Source organism: Nicotiana tomentosiformis, chromosome 9 (assembly GCF_000390325.3).
Source record: "Nicotiana tomentosiformis chromosome 9, ASM39032v3, whole genome shotgun sequence".
Taxonomy (NCBI): Eukaryota; Viridiplantae; Streptophyta; class Magnoliopsida; order Solanales; family Solanaceae; genus Nicotiana; species Nicotiana tomentosiformis.
The window spans coordinates 23,519,289-23,534,029 of NC_090820.1; the positions used below are offsets into that span (position 1 = coordinate 23,519,289).

At 42.0% G+C, this 14,741-nt stretch overlaps 1 long non-coding RNA gene across 2 annotated transcripts; it reads left to right on the plus strand.

Annotated features, from left to right (window-relative positions):
- The first annotated feature begins 3,402 nt into the window (after positions 1–3,402).
- LOC104111823 (uncharacterized) lies at positions 3,403–5,488 on the plus strand. 2 transcript variants are annotated; one of them, XR_011411166.1, is made up of 4 exons: positions 3,403–3,648; positions 3,739–3,838; positions 4,360–4,591; positions 5,309–5,488. It is a non-coding gene; the product is annotated as an uncharacterized lncRNA (long non-coding RNA). The 2 variants fall into 2 exon arrangements; XR_689814.4 differs by having other exon boundaries at positions 4,360–4,557.
- The last annotated feature ends 9,253 nt before the right edge of the window (positions 5,489–14,741 follow it).

Genomic DNA, 14,741 nt, shown 5'->3' on the forward strand with positions numbered 1-14,741 from the left:
TTAAGTTCATTGTGCTTCTGGTGATGTTAACAATGCTTGTTCTCGGTGGCGGATCTGGAGGCTAAGATGAGGGTTCCCGGGAACCGAGTAATTTTTGTTCAGATCTTGTATATATATTAAAAAATTTATTAAGTATCTATAAATATTTGGCCATTAACTTAATTATTATATTGAGATTGTTTTTAGGAACCCATAAAATTTAAATCCTGGATTCATGTTTGCTTGTTTTGTTCCATTTCTTTTCCTAACTGCCCGGAAGGAAAAGCTGAAAGCCAAGAACTTGGTAAAGTGATGTTGGTGAATCTGCACTTAATCTTGTTGAAGCAATTAGCCTTGCACTAGAAATGATTTGTTCATAATCAAAGCGTTATTTGTTCGACTTGCATTTTACCGTGTGTTTTATGTTTATGATCCCTTGCTTACGTAAATACGAAATTATTTTGACGTTATGTATGAGATGTAAAGGAGCACGTGCGTGTTCACCTATTCTGTTTTTAAGTAGTAGAATTAACCCAAATTGCCATCCGCCGAATCTCTTAAACTAAAAATAGTCGGCGGATATATAATATATGTATAGTATATGTATAACTGTGTGTAATCATTGTATAATTTATGTATATCGTCTAGAAAAAATAAACAATGAATTTGACTAGCTATTTGTGTAACAATCCCGGTACTTATAGCCTGTTTGGCCAAGCTTCTTTTGAGACAAAAGTATTTTTTTGGTCAAAAATTATTTTTTTTTTCTTCTAAAATTAAGGTGTTTGGCGAAACTTTTGAAAGGAAAAAAGTGTTTTTCACGAGAAGCAAAAGCAATATTTGAGAAACAGAAAAAGTAGCTTCTTTCCAAAAGCACTTTTTTGAAAAATACTTTTGAGAAAATATACTTAGAAGTACTTTTTAAAAGCTTGGTTAAACACTAATTACTACTCAAAATGTACTTTTCAAACTAAGTAGCCAAACACAAGCTGTGTTTTTTTACCAAAAGTACTTATTTTGAAAAGCACTTTTGAGAAAAGCACTTCTCAAAATAAGCAAATTTTAGAAGCTTGACCAAACAGGCTTGTCACGACCCAAAATTCAACATATCGTGATGGCGTCTATCATGATACTAGGCAAGTCCATATCTCACACACACCAACATTTTTAAAATTCCAAATATACGAAAATAAATTTAAATAAGCAAGAATATCGTAAGAACTGGATATAGACATCGAAACTCAGTACAAAATTCTCCCAAAAGATCGGGTGTCACGGAGTACATGAGCATCTACATAACAACATAGTCCAACCAATAGAACACTGTCTAGGAAAGTAGAACAGTATAAACAAGACTAAAAGATATAGGAGGAGAGTCAAGGTCTGCGGACGCCAAGACAGCTACCTCGATGATCTCCGAACTGATGAAAGGTCAAGAATCAGCAACCGCCATGCTCGAAAATACCCGGATCTGCACATGAAGTGCAAAGTGTAGCGTGAGTACAACCAACTTAATAAGTAACAAGTCTAACCTACGGTCTGAAAGCAGTGACAAGCTCAAATAATACATTAAAAATACAGAGTTTAACAATACAGAAAAGTAGGCATGCTTCTAAGTTCAACAATTAAGTTCAGTTCAGATAAAATATGCCACAGGTGACTGATAAGAAGAGTATGACATCTCTATATCTACATGCCAATGTGAATACCGTATGTGATGCAACACAGTGAAATCCCAAGTACTCACGCTCTCAGAGCACTAAATCTGCCCGTCTCCATTCTCGCTCACCACGCTCAGTCACTCAGCACTGTACGATACCTGCTGCGACGTGCAACCCGATCCACATATAGCCATAAGACCTGTTGCGGCGTGCAACCCGATCCACACACACACACATACATACATATATATATATATATATATATATATATATATATATATATATATATATATATATATATATATATATATATAAGCTTGTTGCGGCGTACCTGAATCTCTGTAGCTGAGGACGGTTTGGGCCAACTCCGAACCGTCTCTATCTCATTTGGATCCACCTTAATCCTCTCACTAGATAGCACGTGCCTCAAGAACGCCACTAAACTAAGCCAAAACTCACACTTGGAGAACTTGGCATAAAGATTCTCCTCCCTCAGCTGCTTCAACACAATCCTTAAACGCTGGGCATGCTCCTCTTGGCTACGAGAGTACACCAGGATATCATCAATGAATAATATGGCAAACGAGTCGAGATAAGGCTGAAATACACTGTTCATCAGATGCATGAATGTTGCTGGGACGTTGGTCAGCCCAAAAGACATCACAAGGAATTCATAATAACCATAACGGGTCCTGAATGCTGTCTTTAGAATATCCGAGTCCCGAATCTTCAGCTGGTACAACATCAAAACACCAATTACACCTGGATTCAAGCCTAAAGAACTTCTAAACTTTCAAATTCCACAAACGATGCCGAAACCTACCAAACCACGTCCGATTGACCTCAAATTTTGCACACAAGTCATATTCAACATTACGGACCTATTCCAACTTTCGAAATCGAAATTCGACCCCGATATAAAAAAGTCAACCCCCCGGTCAAACTTTTCCAAATTCGACTTTCGCCATTTCAAGCCTAAATTAGATACATACCTCAAATTTACAGTCCGGACACACTCCTAAGTCCAAAATCATCCAACGGAGCTAACGGGACCGACAGAACTCCATTCCGGAGTCGTCTTCACACACTTCTGACTACGGTCAAAATCCTAAGACTTAAGCTTCCGTTTTAAGGACTAAGTATCCCGAAACACTCCGAAACCAAAAACAAGACCTTCCGACAAGTCACTTAAGCAAAAATAGATACGGGAAAAACAGTAAGTAGGGGATCGGGGCGAATACACTCAAAACGACCGGTCGAGTCGTTACATCCTCCCCCTCTTAAAATAATCGTTCGTCCTCGAACGAGCATAGAGACATACCTGAAGTAGTGAAAAGATGAGGATAACGGCTGCGCATATATTCTTCACAGAAGCAATATTCTTCAACCTCAGCTTTCGAACCTGCCTATCTAAGATCGCCACCGGCTCCTCAACATAAGATAAATCCTTATCCAACTGAACTGAGCTGAAATCCAATACGTGAGACGGATCGCCGTGATACTTCCGGAGCATAGAATACTACAAGAAAAGGGACTTTTTGCGGCAACATTTAGTGGCGACTCTATTTGTTGCAACAAATATTATACTAGTAGCGGCGACTTTAAAAGCCGTTGTTGAAGGTAAATATTTAGTGGCGAGGTTTTTAGGTTGCCGCTAATATGCGCTACCAATACTGAAATCTAAACATTCCCGCTAAGAACATAATTTTTGGCTCCGTGTAAATAGTCGCCTCAAAAGGACAACTTGTAGCGACTTGGTCGCTACAAATAGATTAATTGATTTTATTTTAAAATAAAAAGTACTAAATAGAATGTCCAAAAATATCTTCGCTAGGTTTCCTTGCTCCAATACTAGTTCTTTACTGCGTTTCTTCTCTGTAAAATTCTAAAATTTTCTCTACTCAAACACCTCACAATCTCTCAAATCGCTCAAATCATAATATGTGAACCATTCGGTAGAGACAACTCAAAAGCCGTAATCACACAGTGTGAATTGTGACTCCATAAGGTATGTGCTCAAATCCCAAATCCTTTACGGTGATAATTATATTCTAAGATTTTACCTCAAATTTCTCTGACCCACTTTAAAATGTACTAGGAATAGCCGGTCGTCTAAAGCCAAAGAAGGAAGGAGGAAAGTTTAAAGTTTGAAAATCACTGCGAGGGTAAGCTATTCGAAGCCATTCGAAGTTTTGAAGGTACAATGTCTATTTATCTCTATTTTTATTTCCCTATTTTGTCGATTCTCGGTCTTGACGGTCGTCTCTCAGTTATCTCTCTCTCTTAGTGATGGACCTACATATTTTTGCATCTGGCTCCAATTCCAGATGGTTATTTACTTTTTATTTTATTAGTTTTATATCAATTCTTTGAAGGAGGAGTTAACTTTCCAAATATTGATAGCACGGTAAGCTGTCAAGAAATGTGGTAAGATTAGGAACTAGGGAGAGAAAGAGATACTTTTCATGGTAATAACGATATCTAATTGAGTGTCATGGTTTAGTTCGCTGCATTTAGAATAGTATAAATTTTCACTGATTTAGTTGATCTAAGTGTTTCACAAATATAGTTCATGATGCTTGTATCTTTAATTTCGTAAATAGAATCTGTATTGAAGTAGAATCGGTGCTTTACTGATTAAATTTGGTATGAATATCAAACATAAATTTACCTTATAAAAAAAAATGAATATCAAACATAATATTACATTTGTGTTTAGGATAAATCTGAAGTTTGTGGCGGGCTGCGAAAGCATAAGTTGCAAGCCTTTGTGTTCAGTACTATGCAAAGGCTTTTTAGAGCATGGAAAGCTGAGTTGCAAAGGAATATGGAACAGGAGTTGCAAAGGAGGTGGGAAGAGGAGCGTGAACAAGTGGATATAGAACAATAAGCTGCTTTCATGACCCGAATGCAACAAGTACTGCTAATATTTTTGTACTTTTCATAACTTGGTATGATCATAGAAGGAAATTGGATTCTATATCTTCAATATGTGGCTTTTTTATCTGAATCAACCTGAATAGACTTTGGAAGTGATAATGACTGATAGTTGTGTTTTTTGTTAGAATGGATTAAGATATTGTAAGCCTGCGTCATTTACATGCTCTTTTAAATATGGAACTTTGAAAGAGGCTTCTCCGATCTGATGTGTTAGCTTCTTCTAAAGCTTTTGACCCTTATGTTACAGCAGTGAACTTCAGTTACACCAAAGCATGAAACTAGCAAGTTCCATCGAACTATGTCCATTTTCTGCCATTAAGAAGTTTACCATTTCTGGAGTCTTTTCTATGAAAAAATTTTGACAGTGATAATATCAAGATTGTACCATATCCTTCCAGGATTTAGGGTGAAAAAATTGTAAACAAGTCTTATGCACTTATTTATAACATTACCCTGTATCATCTGTTGAATATCATTCTTAAGATACATCCCACTTGAGCAACACATGATCTGTTTACTTGGTAGAATTATTGCCTATTGAATTTCAGATGGATAGATATATGAACAATCTTCTTTCTGATAGAATAACACTCACACAATGTACACTGCCTAGTTCTATTTAGAGTTGATCTTTCATTTAAGTCTTGGGATTATTGTCACTCCTTTACTATTTGCATTAAATTATGAGAATTGTCAAAGTGATCTTGTTTTTTTTCACTTTAATACAGGGGCAAGGTCCAAGGTTCATAAAAACTGGCGTAGACCAAGGAGGAGTTTGAAGGCACTTAATATCTTTTTTGGGCCATATGTATATGCGTAGAATGAAAATGAACAATAAAGTATTGTGCAGTCTATATTGTAATTGACTTTTTAGTAATGGAAGTAATTTTAATATTTTGTTTGAGGAATGCTTTTGGGTGTTTGTTGGACAATATTGGATTCTCTTAATACTTGTAGGCAATTGATAGAAATATATTTGTATTTTAATTTTTGAAAATTGTTTGCCCCTAGAAATGTAGTATAATTGTAGTCATTATAGTTGCTGAATGAATAAGTCTTAGTGGCGACAAAACCTTGTCACAAAAGATTAGTTGTGGCGAATTGAGGGTTGCTACTAAAGGTATACTGCTTTTTGTAGCGACTACATTCGCCTCTAAACATCGTTATTTGTTGATAGTTTAATAGTTTTTGTGGCGAGTATAGTCGCTACTAGGCATTCTATAGTGGCGACATAATAGTTGCCACTGATGGTTAAATAGTTTTAGCGGCGGCTAGGGTCGTCGCTAAAGGTCAATTTACGGCAGCGACTTGGTTAAAATCTATTTCAGGGAACTACTTTTTGTGGCGTATATGTTTACTTTTTGTGGCATATCCAGTTGCCACTAATTCATACCATTTGTGGCGACCCCTATATGTCGTCACAAGAAACATTTAGTAATGGATTTACTTGCAACAAGCTAATTGTCGCCACTAAAACCGATTAGCAGCGACTTTCAGGGCTTTTGTAGCGACTTTTGTCGCCGCAAAATGTCCGATTTCTTGTAGTGGAAACATGAAATACTGGATGAACTCTTGCTAGACTGGGAGGCAAGGCAAGCTCATAAGTAACTTCCCCAACACGTCGCAATACCTCAAATGGACCGATAAACCTCGGGCTCAGCTTGCCCTTCTTTCCGAACCTCATAACACCCCTCATGGGTGACACCCGGAGCAATACTCGTTTCCCAACCATAAATGCAACATCGCGAACCTTCCGATCCGCATAACTCTTCTGCCTGGACTGGGCCGTGCGTAGTCTATCCTGAATTACCCTAACCTTATCCAGAGCATCCTGAACCAAGTCTGTACCCAATAATCTAGCCTCGCCCGGCTCGAACCAATCCACTGGAGACCTACACCGCCTACCATACAGAGCCTCATACGGTGCCATCTGGATGCTCGACTAGTAACTGTTGTTGTAAGCAAACTCCGCTAGTGGCAAGAACTGATCCCACGAACCCCCAAACTCCATCACACACGCACGGAGCATATCCTCTAACATCTGAATAGTGCGCTCGGACTGTCTGTCCGTCAGAGGGTGAAATGTTGTGCTCAACTCCACTCGAGTACCCAACTCATGCTGCACGACCCTCCAGAACCGTAATGTAAACTGCGTACCCCGGTCAGAGATGATAGATACCGGTACGCCATGAAGCCTGCCGATCTCGCGGATATACAGTCGAGCCAGCTGCTCGGAAGAATAGGTAGTCATCACAGGAATGAAATGAGCTGACTTGGTCAGCGGGTCCATAATCACCCAAACTGCATCAAACTTCCGGCTAGTCCGTGGAAGCCCAACAACGAAATCCATAGTGATCTGCTCCCATTTCCACTCTGGAATCTCTAACTTTTGAAGCAACCCACCTGGTCGCTGATGCTCATACTTCACCTGCTGAAAATTTAGGCACCGAGCTACATACTCCACTATGTCCTTCTTCATTATCCTCCACCAGTAATGTTGTATCAAGTCCTGATACATCTTCGCGGCACCGGGATGAATAGAATACCGCGAACTATGAGCCTCTTGGAGAATCAAGTCACGCAAACCATCTACATTGGGCACACATAGCCTGCCCTGCATCCTCAATGCACCATCATTCCCAATAGTGACCTCCTTAGCATCGCCGTGCTGGATCGTGTCCTTAAGGACAAGCAGTTGAGGATCCTCATACTGACGCTCCCTTATACGATCATAAAGAGAAAACCGAGAGACCACACAAGCCAATACTATACTTAGCTCAGAAACATCCAATCTAATAAACTAACTAGCTAAGGCCTGAACATCCAATGCCAATGGCTTCTCTGCTGCTAGAAGATATGCTAAGCTCCCCAAACTCTCCGCCCGGCGACTCAAGGTATCGGCCACTACATTGGCCTTCCCGGGATGGTACAAAATGGTGATATCATAGTCCTTAAGAAGCTCCAACCACCTCCACTGCGCAAGTTAAGATCCTTCTATTTGAACAGATGCTGCAAACTCCGATGATCAATGTAAATCTCACAATGGACCCCGTACAAATAATGCCGCCAAATCTTCAAGGCGTGAACAATAGCTGCTAACTCAAGGTCATGGACAGGATAGTTCTTCTCATGGGTCTTCAACTGGCGCGAAGCATAAGCAATCACTCTACCCTTCTGCATCAGAACACACCCAATGCATATCCGCGAGGCATCATAATACACTGTGTAAGAACCAGAAGCTGATAGCAGAACTAGAACTGGGGTCGTGGTCAAGGCAGTCTTGAGCCTCTGAAAGCTCTCCTCACACTCATCTGACCATATGAATGGGGCACCCTTTTGGGTCAATCTGGTCAAGGGCAATGCAATAGATGAAAAACCCTTCACAAAACGACGGTAATAGCCCGCCAAACCAAGAAAACTCCTAATCTCCTGGGTTGAGGACGGTCTGGGCCAACTCTGCACCGCCTCAATCTTCTTCGAATCCACCTGAATACCCTTACTGGACACCACGTGCCCCAAGAACGCCACTGAACCGAGCCAAAACTCACACTTGGGGAACTTTGCATAAAGCTTCTCCTCCCTCAATCGCTGTAACACAATCCTCAGATGCTAGGCATGCTCTTCCTGGATACGAGAGTACACTAGGATATCATCAATGAATACAATGACGAACGAGTCCAAATACGGCTGAAACACACTGTTCATAAAATGCATGAACGCTGCTGGGGCGTTGGTCAGCCCAAAAGACATCACAAGGAACTCATAATGGCCATATCGGGTCCTAAAAGCTGTCTTAAGAATATCCAAATCCCGAATCTTCAGCTGGTGATACCCTGACCTCAAATCAATCTTGGAGAACATCATCGCTCCCTGAAGCTGGTCAAACAAATCATCAATACGCGACAAAGGATACCTGTTCTTGATTGTGACCTTGTTCAACTGTCTGTAATTAATGCACATTCTCATAGTACCATCCTTCTTCTTCACAAATAGAGCTGGTGCACCCCAAGGTGACATGCTAGACCGAATAAACCCCTTATCAAGGAGTTCCTGAAGCTGCTCCTTCAACTCCTTCAACTCAGCCGGTCCCTATTATTGATGTTGTTTCGGTGGTGCGAGATTTCCCGGGAAATCTCGCACCACCGAAACAACATCAATAATAGGGACCTCTACACTAATATCCCTCACAAAGGCCAGATAAGATAGACAACCTTTCTCAACCATCCGCTGAGCTTTCAAGTATGAAATCACTCTACTTGGAACATATTCTATAGAGCCGCTCCACTCAACCCTCGGCAATCCCGGCATCGCCAATGTCACGGTCTTAGCGTGACAATCTAGAACACATGACATAGAAACAACCAATCCATACCCAAAATCACGTCAAAAGCGACCTTACTAAGCAACAAGAGGTCCACTCTAGTCTCCAAACTCCCAATAGTCACCACACATGACCGATATACACGGTCCACAATGATAGTATCGCCCACTGGAATGGATACATGAACAGATAAAACTAGAGACTCACGGGGCATATCCATATAATGAGCGAAATACGAGGACACATATGAATAAGTAGAACCAGGGTCAAATAATACAAAGGCATCTCTATGGAAAACTGAGACAATACCTGTAATCACAGCATCCGAAGCAATGGCATCTGGTCTGGGAAGAAGAGCATAGAAATGGGCCTGGCCGCCCCCTGATCGGCCTCCCCCTCTCGGGCGACCCTAGCTGACTGGGATCCATCCCGGGCTGGCTGAGCGGGTGGTGGAGGGGCTGGTGCTGATGACATAGACTAGCTTTTCTATGGAGCTGGACTTCCCACTATACGGGGACACTCTCTCCTCATGTGACCAAACTCCCCACACTCATAACAACTCCTCGGCGCTGGTGCAGGGGACTGAACGGAGCCCCGAACACCGAGATAACTGGAAGAAGGACCTGGCATAGGCGAACCCTGACCCGATGGAGCACGGGACGAACTCTACGCTGGGGGGCACCGAGAGATGAACTGCTGATAACTGTGAGAACCATGGACAGATGATGCACCATGGTGACCTGGACGAGCCGTATTAGCATGTCTGAAAGGAAGGCCTCTACCGTGCTGGAACTGACCCCCAGAAGGAGCACCGCTAAATCCTCCCTATCCATAAGGCCTCTTGGCCTCCCTCTCAACCCTCTCCTGACTGCGAACCATCTCAATCTGACGCGCAATGTCAACAACCTCATCAAAAGTGGCACCAGACACACTCTCTCTGGTCATAAGCAAACGCAGCTGATAAGTGAGGCAATCTATAAACCTCCCGATCCTCTCCCTGTCTGTAGGAACCAACCAGATAGCATGACGGGCCAACTACGAGAATCGCATCTCATATTACGTCACGACATATCACCCTGACGAAGCTGCTCAAAATGTCTGTGCAGCTCCTCTCCGCGGGACTGAGGTACGAACTTCTCCAGAAAGATAACGGAGAATTGCTTCCAGGTAAGGGGAGCTGCGGCGACCAACCTACGCCTCTCGTAAGACTCCCACCAACTGAATGCAACCCAGAGAACTGAAAGGTAGTGAACGAGACCCAACTGGTCTCCAGAATACCTGCTGTACGGAGTATCCTTTGACACTTATAAAAGAAACCCTGTGCATCCACTCCCTCTGCACCACTGAAAGATGGAGGCTGGAGTCTCCCAAACCTCTCAAATCTATATTGCTCATCCTCAGGCATAGAAGGAATCACATAGTCCTGAGCAACTGTAACCGGCTGGGCTGGTAGTGCCCCTCGGTGTCTGGAATCCCTGTAACACCTGCTCAAGTGTGCAGGTAGCTGGGGTCTGAGCACCTCCCCTAGCCTGAGAAGTGGCTGCTGTAGCCGGAACACAGACCGCCTGAGCAAGACTAGTAAACGTGGTCAAAATCTAAGCTAAGGCCACTGAAGGCCTGGAATCACAATAGGCACAGGTGGTGCCTAAGCTGGGGCAACTGGTGGATCTGCAGGTACTGCCCCAGCTACTATGCGGGCTGCATCTCTGCCCCTACCGTGGCCTCTACCGCGACCTCGACCTCTCGCGGCCCTGGCTGGTGGTACTGGTGGCTGTCCATCCTGTCTGGTAGTACGAGTCCTCACCATCTGTGAGAGAATGAAACAACAGATGTTTAGTTACTAGAATCAACTGATTCGCACGAGAAGAATTCAAGAATGTGGAGTTTCCTAAGGGTTCTGCAGCCTCTCGAAGATAAGTACATACGTCTCCGTACCGATCCGCAAGACTCTACTAAACCTGCTCATGACTCGTGAGACCTATGTAGCATAGGCTCTGATACCAACTTGTCACGACCCAAAACCTAACCCGTCGTGATGGCACCTATCGTGGTACTAGGCAAGCCGACCTTTCCAAAATACTTTCAACATTTAACAAAAATGAATTAAGACATTTAAAATAACCGGAGTTTTTCATAAAAAGCCGGGGGTAAAACCCAAATAAAATATAAGTGCGGAAAAATAGCCCGGCATCGGGGTGTGACTAAGTCATGAGCATCTAACAACCAATCTAGAAACAGAGTCTACTACAGTCTGTGCCAAATGACAATACAAGAGAGAAAAGATAATAAGAAAGGAGAAACAAGGACTGCGGACGCCAGCAGCTACCTCGTAAATCTCCGATAATCAGCTCGCGCACGAACTCAGCGACCGCGAGAACCGTACATACCTGGATCTGCACATGAAGTGCAGGGTGTAGCATGAGTACAACCAACTCAGCAAGTAACAAAATTAAATAAGAAACTGAGAAGTAGTGACGAGCTATAAAAATACAGATTATTTCAAAAGTTTTCAGTAAAGAGTGAACATGCTTTCAAATCCGGTGGTATAAGTCAAATCAGCTCGAGCTCAAGTTAAACAGATATGAATCTTCCAGAAATTTCACAACAACAGATAACAACTAAGTGCAACAATAAATAAAAGCAAGTACATCCTCTCAAGGAAGCATTCAGTCAACTCATCTCAACAACTCATACCCTCGGCTCTCAGCCCTCAATAAACACTCTCGATAGGTATCTGCGCTCACTGGGGGTGTACAGACTCCGAAGGGGCTCCTTCAGCCCAAGCTCTATATTGTTGCGGTGCGCAGCCCGATCCAATATTGTTGCGGCATGCAACTCGATCCATATATATATATATATATATATATATATATATATATATATATATATATAGCCCGAAGGCTTGTTGCGGCGTGCAACCCGATCCATATACCTCATAGCTCGTAGCTCGGCACTCAGGGCCTACCTTAGTCACTAACCTCTCCAGCCCCTCGGGCTCACAGAATATCATAATAACCAGCCCAAGCAGAAAATACAACAAGTATCAACAAGAAATAAAAGGAAACAGAGATATAACACATAAGTAAGACTGTGACTGAGTACAAGACAACATTTAGCAGTCAATTCAACAAGTATACGATCGCTGCGGGTGCCAACACTAATATCATATGGCCTAAGCATGGTTTCTAAAATAAAAGGCAGTCAATTGCTCAAAGACAAGGAAAACAAGTAATAACAACGGCTATTCGACTTTACAGTCTCACGAGACACACCAAATCACAACCCCTCACGGTGCACGCTCGCACGCCTGTCACCTAGAATGTGCGTCACCTCCAAATATTCACATTATACAAATTCTCAGGGTTTCATACCCTCAAAACCAGATTTCAGACTGTTACTTACCTCAAACCGAGCAAATCTCTACTCCGAAATGCCTTTGCCTCTCAAATCGGTCTTCAAACGTCCCGAATCTAGCCACAAGTAGAACAATACAATCAATATAGGATAAAGGGATCAATTCCACAAGAAAACTACTAAATTATAGCCAAAAATCCAAAATTGGCCCGAACCTGGCCCCCGTCCACGTCTCAAAATTCGACAAAAGTCACAAAACCTGAAAACTCATTCACTCACGAGTCTAACCATACCAAATTTACTCAAATCCGATAAAAAAATCCCATTAAAAACCTCAAAATCCCAACTCAAGAGTTCTTCCTCTTTTCCCAATTTTCTCACCCCAAATCACAAATTAGATGATAAAATTAAAGATGAAATCATGGGATTTAACCAAAACCAAGTAAGAATCACTTACCCCAATCAACTCCAGGAAAATCCCTTCAAGAATCGCCCAATTCTGTGTTTTCTTGCTCAAAATATGCAAAATGGGTTCAAACCCTCATTTTTGAAATTAATACTGCCTGACCAGATATCCTTCATCGCGATCGCGGAACATTCCTCGCGATCGCGAAGCACAACTATGCTGCCCCACATTTTTACCCTACGCGAATGCTATGCGATCGCATCCTGCCTTACACGATCGCATAGAGCATTGGCCACAACTCCCGTCCTGCTCAAATCCTTCTATGCAAACGCGACCTTAGCCACGCGTTCGTGAAGCACATCTTCGCACACATACGCGATCGCGTTCCTAACTCTGCGATCGCATAGAACAAACTCACCTCTGCCCCAAATAAGCTTACGCGATCGCAAATGAATCCCTATGATCGCGTACAAGGAAACCAGAACCTATTGAAACCAGAACTTCAACTATCAAGCCAAGTCCAAAAATGATCCGTTAAGCATCCGAAACTCACCCAAGGTCCCCGAGACCTCAACAAAACATACTAACCAATCCTAAAATACCATACAAACTTATTCAAGCCTTCGGATCACTCAAAACAACATCAAAACACTAATTACACCCGGATTCAAGCCTAAAGAACTTCTAAACTTTCAAATCCCACAAACGATGCCGAAACCTACCAAACCACGTCCGATTGACCTCAAATCTTGCACACAAGTCATATTCAACATTACGGACCTGTTCCAGCTTCTGAAATCGGAATCTGACCCCGATATCAAAATGTCAACCCCCCGATCAAACTTCCCAAAATTCGACTTTCGCGATTTCAAGCCTAAATTAGTTACAAACCTCAAATTCACAGTCCAAACACGCTCCTAAGTCCAAAATCACCCAACGGAGCTAACAGGACTGGCGAAACTTCATTCCAGATTCGTCTTCACACACTTTCGACTACGGTCAAAATCCTGAGACTTAAGCTTTCGTTTTAGGGACTAAGTGTCCCGAAACACTCCGAAACCAAAAACAAGACCTCCCGGCAAGTCACTTAAGCAAAAATAGATACGGAAAAATAGTAAATAGGGGATCGGGGCTAATACACTGAAAATGAGCGACCGAGTCGTTACAGACGAGTTGTGTGAAGCTGGAAAAAAAATCTTTTAGACCAAATTGAGGAGCTAAAACGAGAATACCAAGCATTAGACCATATTTTTCTTGAGGATTTCAATGTTAAGAAGAGTGTTGTAGAGTCATATGAGGGAGTAGATAATGTTATATTTGAAGACTCTAGTGCATGGAAATATGAGGATGTAAATAGTAATACAATTCCAGAGTTGGGGCTTGTTGGTCCTCATTCTAAATAATTTTCGACATTGTGTTTGGATGATGACATGCAAGTCGAGTCATCTGAGCCTTTAGAGGAGTCAAAGGAAGAGGAACAAGGCGGGGAAGTGTAGAGTGAAAAATTTATTACTTGGCTTGGTTATTTTTGTAGCCCCACCAAAGGTGCATAGCCACATACTGAATGTCCTGTTAGGGGTACAATTCATAAGTTCAAGGTGGAGGCAAAAAGTGGTTCAAGTCGTGCCGCGATGTTAGATTAGGCACTTGTTGGGAGGTAACCCAGCTTTACTACTTTCTTTTATTTTTGTTTATTATTTTTCTATAATTTTTGTAGTAAGGATTATGAGTATAGGAAGCAAGGCCATAAGATGCGCAAAAATGAGCTAGATGGTTGGGACTAAGTGTGGGGTGCCCACACAAAGGACCATCCTTGGTAGAAGTCTGAGTACCCCATGAGCTGTTATTGCTTCGGCCTTTGGCTTTTCAGGGAGTTTCTTGTCCACCCTCGTTATTTTGTTTTTGCTTTATTTGTGCATTGGGAACACTGCACTCTTTTAAGTGTGGGGTGAGAAAATTCCTATAGATAATTAGTAGTATTATGTTAGTAATAAAAAAAATGTTAACTTCTTATTTTGAGTTAAACTTCTTATTTTTGTTTTTGTAGTAGTGTAGTATTTTAGTAGTAGTTTTAGTAACT